Source organism: Bubalus kerabau, chromosome 5 (genome assembly GCF_029407905.1).
Source record: "Bubalus kerabau isolate K-KA32 ecotype Philippines breed swamp buffalo chromosome 5, PCC_UOA_SB_1v2, whole genome shotgun sequence".
NCBI classification, from domain to species: domain Eukaryota; kingdom Metazoa; phylum Chordata; class Mammalia; order Artiodactyla; family Bovidae; genus Bubalus; species Bubalus kerabau.
Genome location: NC_073628.1, coordinates 55,146,003 through 55,159,560, shown reverse-complemented (window position 1 = coordinate 55,159,560; position 13,558 = coordinate 55,146,003).

Here is a 13,558-nt window from a genome sequence, read left to right as displayed (position 1 = left end):
GGCTGCAGTCAGCATCTGTAGTGATTTTGGAGCCCCCCAAAATAAAGTCTGACACTGTTTCCACTGTTTCCCCATTTATTTCCCATGAAGTGGTGGGACCAGATGCCATGATCTTTGTTTTCTGAATGTTGAGCTTTAAGCCAACTTTTTCACTCTCCACTTTCACTTTCATCAAGAGGCTTTTGAGTTCCTCTTCACTTTCTGCCATAAGGGTGGTGTCATCTGCATATCTGAGGTTATTGATATTTCTCTAGGCAATCTTGATTCCAGCTTGTGTTTCTTCCAGTCCAGCGTTTCTCATGATGTACTCTCAGGACATTGTATGTATGTTCAGAAACTCCCCAGGGCCTTGTAGAAAATGAAACCAAGGAACTCATAGGCTCTGTCCCTTCCCTGCCTCCCCTAGAACAGACCTGACCTTCACCTGTCAACCCAAGGGAGGGGCAAAGACAGGGAGGGGAGGAGTGAGCCACGTCTGCAGCCACCCAGGGAGCACAGTTGTGCTAGAGGCCCCTGAAAGTCCTTTGCACTCACCGTCCATGATCCTGGCTAGAGGATTTGTGGGCCAGCTGAGCAGTATTGCTGCATCATCAGCTGGTATGAACAGACAATACTGACCAGGGGCTGCTCAGTCAGCGTCACCTCCAGAGCTCCTCAGGGCCTCAGGAAGCCAGGTTCAGGGGAGTGGTAACAGCATTATGCCTTCCAAGGAGAGGTTCTCGAAGGTTCTGGGATGCCTACCCTCCAACTACATCATCCTGGATTTCCAGTCTCAGTTCAGTTTCTCAGTCGTGTCTGACTCTTTGCGACCCCAAGGACTGCAGGACGCCAGGCCTCCCTGTCCATCACCAACTCCCGGAGTCCACCCAAACTCATGTCCATTGAGTCGGTGATGCCATCCAACCATCTCATCCTCTGTTGTCCCCTTCTCCTCCCACCTTCAATCTTTCCCAGCATCAGGGTCTTTTCTAAGGAGTCAGTTCTTTACATCAGGTAGCCAAAGTATTGGAGTTTCAGCTTCAGCATCAGTCTTTTCAATGAATATTCAGGACTGATTTCCTTTAGGATGGACTGGTTGGATCTTCTCCAACACCACAGTTCAAAAACATCAATTCTTTGGCTCTCAGCTTTCTTTATAGTCCAACTCTCACATCCATACATGACTACTGGAAAAACCATAGCCTTAACTATACGGACCTTTGATGACAAAGTAATGTCTCTGCTTTTTAATATGCTATCTAGGTCATAACTTTTCTTCCAAGGAGCAAACGTCTTTTAATTTCATGGCTGCAATCACCATCTGCAGTGATTTTGGAGCCCTTCCAAATAAAATCTGCCACTGTTTCCACTGTTTCTCCATCTATTTGCCATGAAGTGATGGGACCAGATGCCATGATCTTCGTTTTCTGAATGCTGACGTTTAAGCCAACCTTTTCAATCTCCTCTTTCACTTTCATCAAGAGGCTTTTTACTTTTTCTTCACTTTCTGCCATAAGGGTGGTGTCAACTGCATATCTGAAGTTATTGATATTTCTCCCGGCAATCTTGATTCCAGCTTGTGCTTCATCCAGCCCAGCGTTTCTCATGATGTACTCTGCATATAAGTTAAATAAGTAGGGTGACAATATACAGCCTTGACGTACTCCTTTTCCTATTTGGAACCAGTCTGTTGTTCCATGTCTAGTTCTAACTGTTGCTTCCTGACCTGCATACAGGTTTCTCAAGAGGCTGGTCAGGTTGTCTGGTATTCCCATCTCTTTCAGAATTTTCCACAGTTTACTATGATCCACACAGTCAAAGGCTTTGACATAGTCATTAAAGCAGAAATAGATGTTTTTCTGGAATTCTCTTGCTTTTTTGATGACCCAGCGGATGTTGGCAATTTGATCTCTGGTTCCTCTGTCTTTTCTAAAACCAGCTTGAATATCTGGAATTTCATGGTTCATGTACTGTTGAATCCTGGCTTGCAGAATTTTGAGCATTTCTTTACTAGCGTGTGAGATGAGTGCAATTGTGCGGTAGTTTAAACATTTTTTGGCATTGCGTTTCTTAGAGATTGGAATGAAAACTGACTTTTCCATTCCTGTGGCCACTGCTGAGTTTTCCAAATTTCCTGGCATATTGAGTGTAGCACTTTCACAGCATCATCTTTTAGGATCTGAAATAGCTCAACTGGAATTCCATCACCTCCACTAGCTTTGTTCGTAGTGATGCTTCCTAAGGCCCACTTGACTTCACATTCCAGGATGTCTGGCTCTAGGTGAGTGATCACACCATCGTGATTATCTGGGTCGTGAAGATCTTTTTTGTACAGTTCTTCTGTTTATTCTTGCCACCTCTTCTTAATATCTTCTGCTTCTGTTAGGTCCATACCATTTCTGTCCTTTATTGAGCCCACCTTTGCATGAACTATTCCACTGGTATCTCTAATTTTCTTGAAGAGATCTCTAGTCTTTCCCATTCTGTTGTTTTCCTCTATTTCTTTGCACTGATCACTGAGAAATGCTTTCTTATCTCTCCTTGCTGTTCTTTGGAACTCTGCATTCGAATGGGTATATCTTTCCTTTTCTCCTTTGCTTTTGGCTTCTCTTCTTTTCACAGCTATTTGTAAGGCTTCCTCAGACAGCCATTTTACTTTTTTGTGTTTCTTCTTCTTGGGGATGGTCTTGCTCCCTGTCTCCTGTACACTGTCACAAACCTCCATCCATAGTTTGTCAGGCACTCTATCAGGTCTAGTCCCTTAAATCTATTTGTCACAGGTATACAGTAACTGTAGTTATACTATTACAGTATAACTAGTATAACTAGTATAACTAGTATAGTATAAGAGTAGTTATACTATTGCAGTTTAGTCATAGTGGCAGCTAAAGCTCGCTGAGGTGGTTATATGTCAGCCTTCTTCCCAGCCTTCTACTTGAACAACTCTTCAGTCCTCACCCCGCTCCATGATGCGGTGCTGCTGAAATCCTGTCTAACAGGTGAGTAACAGAGGCATAGATAGTTCATGTGCCCAAGGTCACTTGGCTGTAATGGCAGAGGTGAGACTGGAATCCTGTTTGTTCTGCTTCCAGTGTCCTTGTTCATGTTTGTCTATGTTGTTGTGATGAATAAAATGGAAATTCTTTAAAATGCTCTCTAAATCCATGTAGCTGGTATTCTTAGGTAATTTCAATAAATGCAAGTTTAGCTATCATCACTTTATTTTTTTTTGATGCTGAAAAGAAATGCTCAAACTTGAAACTGTTGATAACCATGGATTTAGGCCCCAGTTTCTCATTCCTAAAATACAGGATAGCTCTCAGCTCCTCTCTTTCTCACCCCTCATTGTGAGATTGTATGAACTCCTCAAGTTCTGTCACTTCCATAACCTTAATGGCTTGTGTAGCTTCCCCTCACCTGCCACAGCCCTGCAGCACCATCGGGACTTCTGATCGAGTCTTCCTGCCCCGCCCCTCCACCTGGATCTTCCTAAGGCACAGATCTGACCAGGTCACCTGTTGGTGGCTAACCCCAAGACTCTGGTTCTTAGCCCATGGTGCAGGTCAGATTCTCCAGAGAGTTCTTAAAAATGCCTGAGCCCCCCCTCCATTAGACATGCTGATTTAAGTAGATCTGTATTGTTAAAGGCTGCTGCCACCAGAGATTTGGACCCAGGCGCTTGGCAGAGCTCTGACTCCTCCTTACCTCTCCAGCCCGTTACTCAAGCTCTCGACCCCAGTCACGCGCCTGGGCACCCAGAGCCCTGCAGGCGGCCCGCGTCTCCACACCTCCGCTCTCTGCCCCCTTGAGCCACAGCTGCTGCTCCTCTAGGACGCTCTCCTGACAGTGCCTTCCTCCCCACCCCGTAGGAAGCCACGAGCACGCTGTCCTCGTGTTCCAGCGACCCCCTGGTGTGTGTCCAGCCCGGAACCTGTGCCACTTCCTTGCCTTCTGCCTGCTCTGCCAGCCCCCCAGAGGCTTGTGTCAGATCTGATTCTGACTTGAAGCACTGAGACCCTTTTGACACACAGTAGGTGTCAGTTCCCTGAACCCTGGCCTCAGTGCAATCTGGCAGCCGGCCAGAAGCACTAGAATACTTTCTCCTCTTCTGTGTTTGCCCAAGCCATGCAAAACCCCCCTGGGTGTGTTTTTCCACACCCCTCTCACTTTCTAATCTATTTTCCATGACCCATACACGTGTTATTTTCCCAAACACAAACTTAATCATGTAATCCCTTTGCTTGAAATTCTGTAGAGTCTCTCAGTTGTTTACAGAACAAAGTTCAAATTCCGTAGCATGACACTTGAGGTCCTGCAGTTTGACCTGGCTTTGTTGCCATTGTGATTTCCTTCCATAATTCCTACAGAACTTGAGAGCCAGATTCATGAGGTCATGTATTCCCAGGTTTTCATGTCTCTAAGCTTTTGCCCCAGAGAAGGCAATGGCACCCCACTCCAGTACTCTTGCGTGGAAAATCCCGTGGATGGAGGAGCCTGGTAGGCTGCAGTCCATGGGGTCGCTAAGAGTCGGGAACGACTGAGTGACTTCACTTTCACTTTTCACTTTCATGCATTGGAGAAAGAAATGGCAACCCACTCCAGTGTTCTTGCCTGGAGAATCCCAGGGACGGGGGAGCCTGGTGGGCTGCCATCTATGGGGTCGCACAGAGTCGGACACGACTGAAGCGACTTAGCAGCAGCAGCAGCAGCAGCAGCAACAAGCTTTTGCCCAGTCTATGTTCAAATGTCCTTCTTTCCTTGTTCTCCATTTGGGGCACTCCTATTCACCCTGCAAAGCCCAAAGCAAATGTCACCTCCTGTGTGACGCTCTCCCTGATTGCCACAGGCAGAGTGAATTTGCTCGTGCCTGCGCTTCCCTGGGCCACAGCTCTATCACTGCACTTATCGCACAGTACAGTCACTGCTCCTTTCCCAGTCGACCTCTTTTGTGTGATTGGAGGGTCTCCAAGGCAGGAATTCAGCTCCTGACAAAGGACCTTGAAAGAGGAGTAATAATGGCCAGAATAGCTAACCCTCTCCAGAGCTCACTATGTGCCTTGCATGTGCTTTATAGTGGATTAACCCACTTAATCCTCAAAACCACAGGAGTAGGTACTACTATTATTATCCTCACTTTACAGAGCGGCTCAGACAGTAAAGAATCTGCCTGCAATGTGGGAGACCCAGGTTCGATGCCTGGGTAAGGAAGATTCCCCAGAGAAGGAAATGGCAATCCATTTCCATATTTTTGCCTGAGCAATACCACGGACAGAGGAGCCTGGTGCGCTATAGTCCATGGGATCGCAAAGAGTGGGATATGACTGAGTGACTAACACTTCCACTTTTCATACAGTTTCTAAGTGTCAGAGTTGGGATTTGAACCCAGGCAGCCTGGCTCCAGGGTCCGTGCCATCTACACTATACTGATAATGTTTGCTGAGCAGATGAATGATAATCTGCTGTGAGTTTTGTGTGTGCGTGTGTGTGTGGGTCCTAATAAAACAAGATGTGACTCGACTCCTACCCACACTACTGGTGTAAGGCTGGGTTGGAACCCTGGTCTCCTGAGACCTGGTCTGTGCCTTTTACTGAGATAGAGCTCTTATCTCTTTTCTAGCAGGTGATACAATGATCACTCAGTGATACAGTGATACTCCTCTCATTACACGCACTAGCTTCAGCCTTCTTTCTTTTCACTTTTCTTATATTCTGCTCTGCCTGCCCAGTCTGAAAAATGGCTGGTTGGCCTGCAGCTCAGGAAAAGGTGCCCCTTCTCCCTCTGGCCTCCTGGGCCCCCTCTCCCAGCCTCAGGGGCACAGCCCTGGCCTCGCTCTCAAAAGCCCTGGCCTCACCAGATCACAGGGCTCAGGGGCTGAGCTGTGTGGCTGCCCACCCAGCTCCCTCCTGATTCTGGTGCCGCCAGAGGGGAAAGACCCAGCCAGAGGCAAAGACAAGCCATTGTTCTCATTCCAGAGCTCTCCTTTCTCAGCCGCAGCATTCAGAAGTGCTACCAAGTGCTGCCGGGGGATGTCACAGCGCTGGGTAGTGAGGCTCCTGCTGCCTCAGGGGCTGGTGACTCGGCCGGCAGACTGAAGCAGAGGAGCGAGCACCTTTGCAGCTGCCTGGGGCCTCAGCTTGTTTCTCCAGAGCGGAGCCACCAAGCTGCGCAGAGTCTGTGCCAGAGCTCCCCACCTGTGAGGCCAGCGGCCTGCCCCGGAGCCCTTCTGCCCCGCATCCCCCTTCCTTCTGTCCGCCTGTGCCTGCCCTCGGTTTGTTCTTGCATCTCCTTTCTCCGTTCTTCATATGGCGTGGTTCTGATGGTCTAACTGGCAGGTTGGACTGTCCCCCAGACATGGGGTGTCTCCCCATCAGATCGGCATTTCCCAGTAGCAGTGTGAGAAGGGATTCTCCCAGTCAATGGTGTAGGGAAGAGGAGCCTTGACTGGCTTCATCCTTGTTCCCCCAGCGCCCAGGGAGGGTAGCTGGAGACTGTCGGGCCCATCTGAAGTGTTCCGTGGACTCTCAGTCTGAAACGAGCGATACACAGACAGGACAACTGGGGCACCGATGCCCATGGTGACTGTCTGAACCCAGAGATTCACAGTAAAGGGTAAATACTTTTTGTGGCTGTAGCTCTTGAAACAGCATTGTGGAAGAATCCAGAAATTTGTTATGAAGTGTCCTTGCCAAGAGACACTGAGTTTCCTTTGTAATGTTTACACTGGCCTTGGCGGCCATCAGCAGGATTTAGCCAAGGTAGCTCTGGGCTGACGGTTGCAAATCGGGAAGAAATTTACTGGGCACAAATGATACCCCTTTGATCCAGTCACCTCCTGGCAGAAAGCTGATGGAGCCACTCTGGCCGGGTCTTAGAAGACCCCGTGGATGCTCTTTCATGGAGGCACGCTGTGGGTGGTATGAGGGGCTCTACGGCAAGACCCCAGAGACTCCACACCATGGCTTCTTGATGGTCCTTCCCCTGTGTGGCCCTGGAAGCTGCCCCTCATGGCTCTTGGGACCTCAGGGCCTGCTGTCCTACCCCATAAGGCTGTCCTGAGGACACAGCAGGGCTTTCAGGCTGGAAACAGTGATGTTAGCGGTGGAGCATTCCATCTTGGCCCACCCCAGGTGTGGGGAATTTTTAGGCCTGGTTGAGCCAAGCCACAAAATGAAGGCAAAAAGGCAAAACATGTTTTGGAAGGTGGCTGGCAGCCCCTACTGTCTGCTCCATGGGCCAGGGCTCGGTGAGAGGCTGTGGAGTTGGCAAAGTGGTATGGGGGGCAGCTGTGGGGAGACAGTCTGGGGTCGTGGTAGCTCTGCCTTCACTGGATACCCCCAGAAATGAGGACTCTCCCCCCACCTTACCTTCATCCCCTCAGTCTCCATTGGCCTAGCACTTTAAGTTTCAATGACCTGGTGAGGAAGTTCTTCTTTCAGTCTACCTTGCCTCTTTCGGGCTTGAATCCAGCCTCCTTTTTTGTATTCAGACGGACAAGCCTGCGCCCACCTGAGCTGGAACTTAGATCTGAAGAGAGCCTTGGGTTCTGGAGATGGGTGCTGGGTCAACATGGTGTCGTTAGCGCTGTTATGTCATGAACATGGCTTGTCTGTCTGCTGCTTCTGAATATAGTAGCTCTCTGGGCAGGCCGCCACCTCCCTGCTGTTTGTTCTGGGGAGAAGAGGAAAGAGGGGAGAAGGCGGAGTAGGGAGGAGGGGGCGGAGGGGGAAGGCAGGGCTCCCGGGGGGCCAGCTAGCCCCACCCTTAGCCTGCAGTTGGATGTTCCCCCGAAAGAGGCCGTGTCGCCCATCAGACCGGCCTTTATGAACCTGACTTATGATGGTCGCCTCCCGCGGAGGCACAGGAGTGATACGGGTCATCTGGTCCGTGGAGCCGGCACAGTGGTTTTGTTGTCAGGAGGCCCTTTTCCTCCCTCCCTTCTCCTCTAGGCTCCCTCCCTTTCCCCTACCCAGCCATTTCCTCTCCCTTTCTCCTTCAGAGGGCTCACTTTATTCTCCATCCTGCTTCTCCCTCTCTCCTCCAGCCTTGGGCCCCTCCTGTGGCTGAGTTCAGGGAGGGGATATGAAATTCATTAGCCTCCACATTGCTGCGGGATGAAGTCACCCTGGCCTCTCCCCTCCGGCAGCATTCTCCCCTCCACCAAGCCCTCCCAGAGCCTTGGCGCCCTGCAGCTCTGCCAGGATTCTCCTGATCCTTCCGTGTGGGCCGGGCAGCCTTGACTCCACAGGTCCCTGTGACCCGGAGCTGGTCCCTCCCCGACCCAGGCCCGCGATCGGGGTGGAGGTTGCTCCAGCCGCTCTCTCTACAGCCTCTCTCTGGCAAGCTTCACCCCCACTCTCTGGCCCCCCTTCTGCCTTCTCCGCCCAGCACCGGGGCCTTTCTCCTGCTCCTCACCCCAGCCCATCTCTGGTGCCCTTGCCGCCTTCCCAACAGGGTTCCTATGCCTGCCCCGTGTCTTTCTCCACTTCCTGGTCTCTCTCTCCGCCCTTTCACCCGCTTGTCTGATGCCTGCTGCTCTTGCGCATGCGTGCTAAGTCTAACTCTTTGCAACCCTGTGGTCTGCAGCCTGCCTTACAAAGGTCTCAGAAATGCCCTCAGAGGGATTAAGTTACTCCAGCTTCCCCTTGAGATGAAAAGCTCTATGAAGGCTTACAGTGTATGCCAGCACCATGCCCAGGCCTGGCATTCATCCCGCACATGCTTATTGAGCACCTACTATGTGGCTGGCACTGTGCTGGGCTCAGAGGACACAGCTGTGAAGAAAATAGACTTTGTCCCTCCCCTCCTGGAGGGCTCACTCTACCGAGAGACACAGAAAATAAGCAACCTTAAAAAAAAATCAGATTGTGTAACCCAAATATATATAATTTTTATTTGTCAATCATACCTCAATAGAGCTGGGAAAAAATGGACAGACACATAGATAAATCTAAGTATATCAAAATTGGGGGTAGTGATACACAGTAGGCTCTTGATACGTATTTATGTTGTTGTTGTTCTACTGTTTAGTCATGTCTGACTCTTTGTGACCCCATGGACTGCAGCATGCTAGGCTTTCCTTCCTTCACTATTTCCCAGAGTTTGCTCAAACTCACGTCCATTGAGCCAATGATGCCATCCAACCATCTCATCCTCTGTCATCCCCTTCTCCTCCTGCTCCCAATCTTTCTAAGCATCAGGGTCTTTTTCAATGATCAGGTCTTCTCATCGCTTTGCCAAAGTATTGGAGCTTCAGCTTCAGCATCACTCTTCCTTATTAATATTCAGGGTTGATTGCTGGGGTTCCAGCCCCGGTGGATCCAGGGAATTCGAAGCGGGGACAGCGTCGGCGAGGATCAGGACAAAATTGCTTAATTAAACATTAATTAAGGATATAAAGAGTGGTTAAATAAGGATAGCTCAGTGAGGAAATTCAGTGGAGAAAAGAGGCTGAATAATTCAGCCAGAAAGTGAGAGAAAGAATGACATGGGGAGACCAAGCTTCGGTGAACAAGACCTGCACTTTATTTTCCCAAGTAGTTTTTATACCTTAAGTTATGCATAGAGGATAATGGGGGAAGGGGTAGAGTCATGCAGTAAGCCAGGCTTTCTTCCTGCAAACTTATCATATGCAAAAGTTTAGGTGATTTGCATCATCTTCTGGCCCGGAGGCCTGTTAACATTTTAAGACCCTTTCTTCAGAAAACTTATTTTTCTCTAAAGGTGATTAGTCAGGCGCCACCCTCCAAAAGCATTAGATAAAGTTGCATTCCTATAGGGCAAAGGTGTGTTGGGCTATAACAAGAAAAAGAATTAACTCAAGGGTCTAAGGTTACAAACATTAAAGCTACTACTTACATTCCTATACACCAATTATATTAATCAATACACTGCCAGGGACACAGCAGGTAAGGGATATGGAAACTTAGCAGCAAACATTGGCCCAACAAGTGAAAAACCCTTCACCAATACAATTTCTAATCAATCTTTTAACTGCTCAAAGGAATCTGTATTTAGACAGTTTAGAACATCTTATGCTTCTCACAGTTGGGAGGCTCTGAACAATCACATGTGGCCGGAAGAACCTATTCAGGAGAGAGATGGTGGTGGGGGACAGCCCCCCCGTGAAGTCAGAGGCGTAGGTGAGAGCACAAAGCAGTAAAGTAGGCAGACTCTGGTTTTGGGGGTAGATGCTCGAGAATTTCCAGGGGGACTCCTGAGGCTTGATCCTGCCTTTGCGTATGCCGAGCCTCCTTCCTCATGACCTTTGCCATGGGCGGAGTTCCTCAAGCTGGCTCCCGGCAGTTGATTTCCTTTAGGATAGACTGGCTTGATCTTGCAGTCCAAGGGACTCTCAAGAGTCTTCTCCAACACCTCAATCAATTCTTCAGCACTCAATCTTCTTTATGGTGCTTTCACATCTGTAGTACATGACTACTGGAAAAAAACATAGCTTTGACTAGACGGATCTTTGTCAACAAAGTGATTTCTCTACTTTTTAATATGTCTAGGTTAGTCATAGCTTTTCTTCCAAGGAGCAAGTGTCTTTTAATTTCTTGGATGCAGTCATCCACAGTGATTTTGGAGACCAAGAAAATAAAGTCTGTCACTGTTTCCATTCCACCCCCGCCCCCCCATCTATTTGTCATAAAGTGATGGGGCTGGATGCCATGATCTTAGTTTTTTGAGTGTTAAGTTTTAAGCCAGATTTTTCACTCTCCTCTTTCACTTTCATCAAGAAGCTCTTCAGTTCCTCTTCACTTTCTGCCATAAGGGTGGTGTCATCTGCATAACTGAGGTTATTGATATTTCTCCCAGCAATCTTGATTCTAACTTGTGCTTCATCCAGCCTGGCATTTCACATGATGTACTCTGTTAAATAAGAAGGGTGATGGTATACAGCCTTGATATATTCCTTTCACAATTTGGAACCAGTTCATTGTTCCATATCAGGTTCTAACTGTTGCTTCTTGACCTGCATACAGATTTCTCAGGAGGCAGGTAAGGTGGTCTGTTATTCCCATCTCTTGAAGAATTTTCCACAGTTTGTTGTGATCCAGACAATCAAAGGCTTCAGTATAGTCAATGAAGCAGAAGTAGATATTTTTATGGAATTTGCTTGCTTTTTCTATGATCCACCGAATGTTGGCAATTTGATCTCTGGTTCCTCTGCCTTTTCTAAACCCAGTTTGTATATCTGGAAGTTCTTGGTTCACATACTGTTGAAACTTAGCTTGAAGGATTTTGAGCACTACCTTACTACCATGTGAAATGAGTGCAACTGTGCAGTAGTTTGAGCATTCTTTGGCATTGCCCTTCTTTAGGATTGGAATGAAAACTGACCTTTTCCAGTCCTGTGGCCACTGCTGAGTTTTCCAAATTTGCTGGCATATTGAGTGCAGCATCATCTTTTAGGATTTGAAATAGCTCAGCAGGAATTCTGTCACCTCTACTAGCTTTGTTCGTAGTGATGCACTTGACTTCTTACTCCCAGATATCTGGCTCTATGTGACTGATCGCACCATCATGGTTATCCAGTCATTAAAACATTTTTTGTACAGTTCTTCTATGTATACTTGCCACTTCTTCTTAATATCTTCTGCTTCTTTTAGGTCCTCACCGTTTCTGTCTTTTATTGTGCCCATCTTTGCATGAAATGTTCCCTTGATATCTCTAACTTTCTTGAAGAGATTTCTAGTTTTCCCCATTCTATTGTTTTCCTTTATTTCTTTGTATTGTTCACTTAAGAAAGCTTTCTTATGTCTCCTTGCTATTCTTTGGAACTCTGCATTAGGATGGGTATATCATACATTTTCTCCTTTGCCTTTAGCTGACTCTTGGAGGGCACAAATGAAGGTTTGTGCACCAGGACCCAGGAGAAAGGAGCAGTGACCCCACAAAAGATTGAGCCAGACTTGCCTATGAGTGTTTGGGAGTCTCAGGTGGAGGCATGGGTTGACAGTGGCCTGCTGCGGGGTCAGGGTCATCCGCAGCAGCAGTCCTAGGAGGCACAGTGTGCTGGAATAAGTACTTATGGAGAATGTCTCCATTACCCCTACCATTTTGACCTCAGGCCAAAGTACAGGGAGGAAACACATCCCCACTCATCAGCAGAAAATTGGATTAAAGATTAAATGGGCATGGCCCTGCCCACCAGAGCAAGACCTAGTTTGCAAGGAAGCTTACACAAGCGTCTTATCCTCATCCATCAGAGAGCAGACAGAATGAAAACCACAATCACAGAATAGTAACCAAAATAATCACATGGGTCACAACTTTGTGTAACTTAATGAAACTATGAGCCATGCCATGTAGGGCCACCCAAGACAGATGGGTCATGGTGGAGAGTTGTGACAAAATGTGGTCCACTGGAGAAGGGAATGGCAAACCACTTCAGTATTCTTTCCTTGAGAACCCCATGAACAGTGTGAATAGGCAAAAAAATATGACACTGAAAGATGAACCCCACAGGTCAGCAGGTGTCCAATATGTTAATGGAGAAGAGTGGAGAAATAGCTCCAGAAGGAATACAGAGGTTGAGTCAAAGAGGAAACAGTGCCCAGTTGTGGACATACCTGGTGGTGAAAGTAAAGTCCGATGCTGTAAAGAGCCATATTGCATAGGAACCTGGAATGTTAGGTCCATGAATTGAGGCAAATTGAACATGGTCCAACAGGAGATGGCAAGAGTGAACATAGACATTTTAGGAATCAGTGAACTAAAATAGACTGGAATGGGCAAATTTAATTCCGATTTAATTCAGATCTACACTGTGGGCAAGAATCCCTTAGAAGAAATGGAGTAGCCCTCATAGTCAACAAAAGTCAGAAATGGCAGTACTTGGGTGCTATCTCAAACACGACAGAATGATCTCAATTCATTTTCAAGGCAAACATTTCAACAACCTAGTAATCCAAGTCTATACCCCAATCACTGATGCTGAAGAAGCTGAAGTTGAATGGTTCTATGAAGACCTACGAGACCTTCTAGAACTAACACCAAAAAAAGATGTCCTTTTCATCATAGGGGACTGGAATGCTAAAGTAGGAAGTCTAGAGATACCTGGAGTAACAGGCAAGTTTGGCCTTGGGGTACAAAATGAAGCAGGGCAAAGGAGAAGAGAGATTTGCCAAGAGAGCACATTGGTCACAGCAAGCACCATTTTCTAACCACACAAGAGACTACTCTACACATGGGCATCACCCGATGGTCAACACCGAAATCAGATTGATTATATTATTTGTAGCCGAAGATGGAGAAGCTCTATACAGTCAGAAAAAACAAGACCACGAGTTGACTGTGGCTCAGATCATGAACCCCTTATTGCAAAATTCATCCTTAAAGTGAAGAAAGTAGGGGAAACCACTAGACCATTCAGGTATGACCTAAACCAAAACCCTTATGATTATACAGTGGAAGTGACAAACAGATTCAAGGGATTAGATCTGATAGACAGAGCGCCTGAAGAGCTATGGACGGAGGTTTGTAACATTGTACAGGGAGCGGCAACCAAAACCATCCCTAAGAAAAAGAAACGCAACAATGCAAAATTGTTGTTTGTGGAGGCCTTACAAATGCATA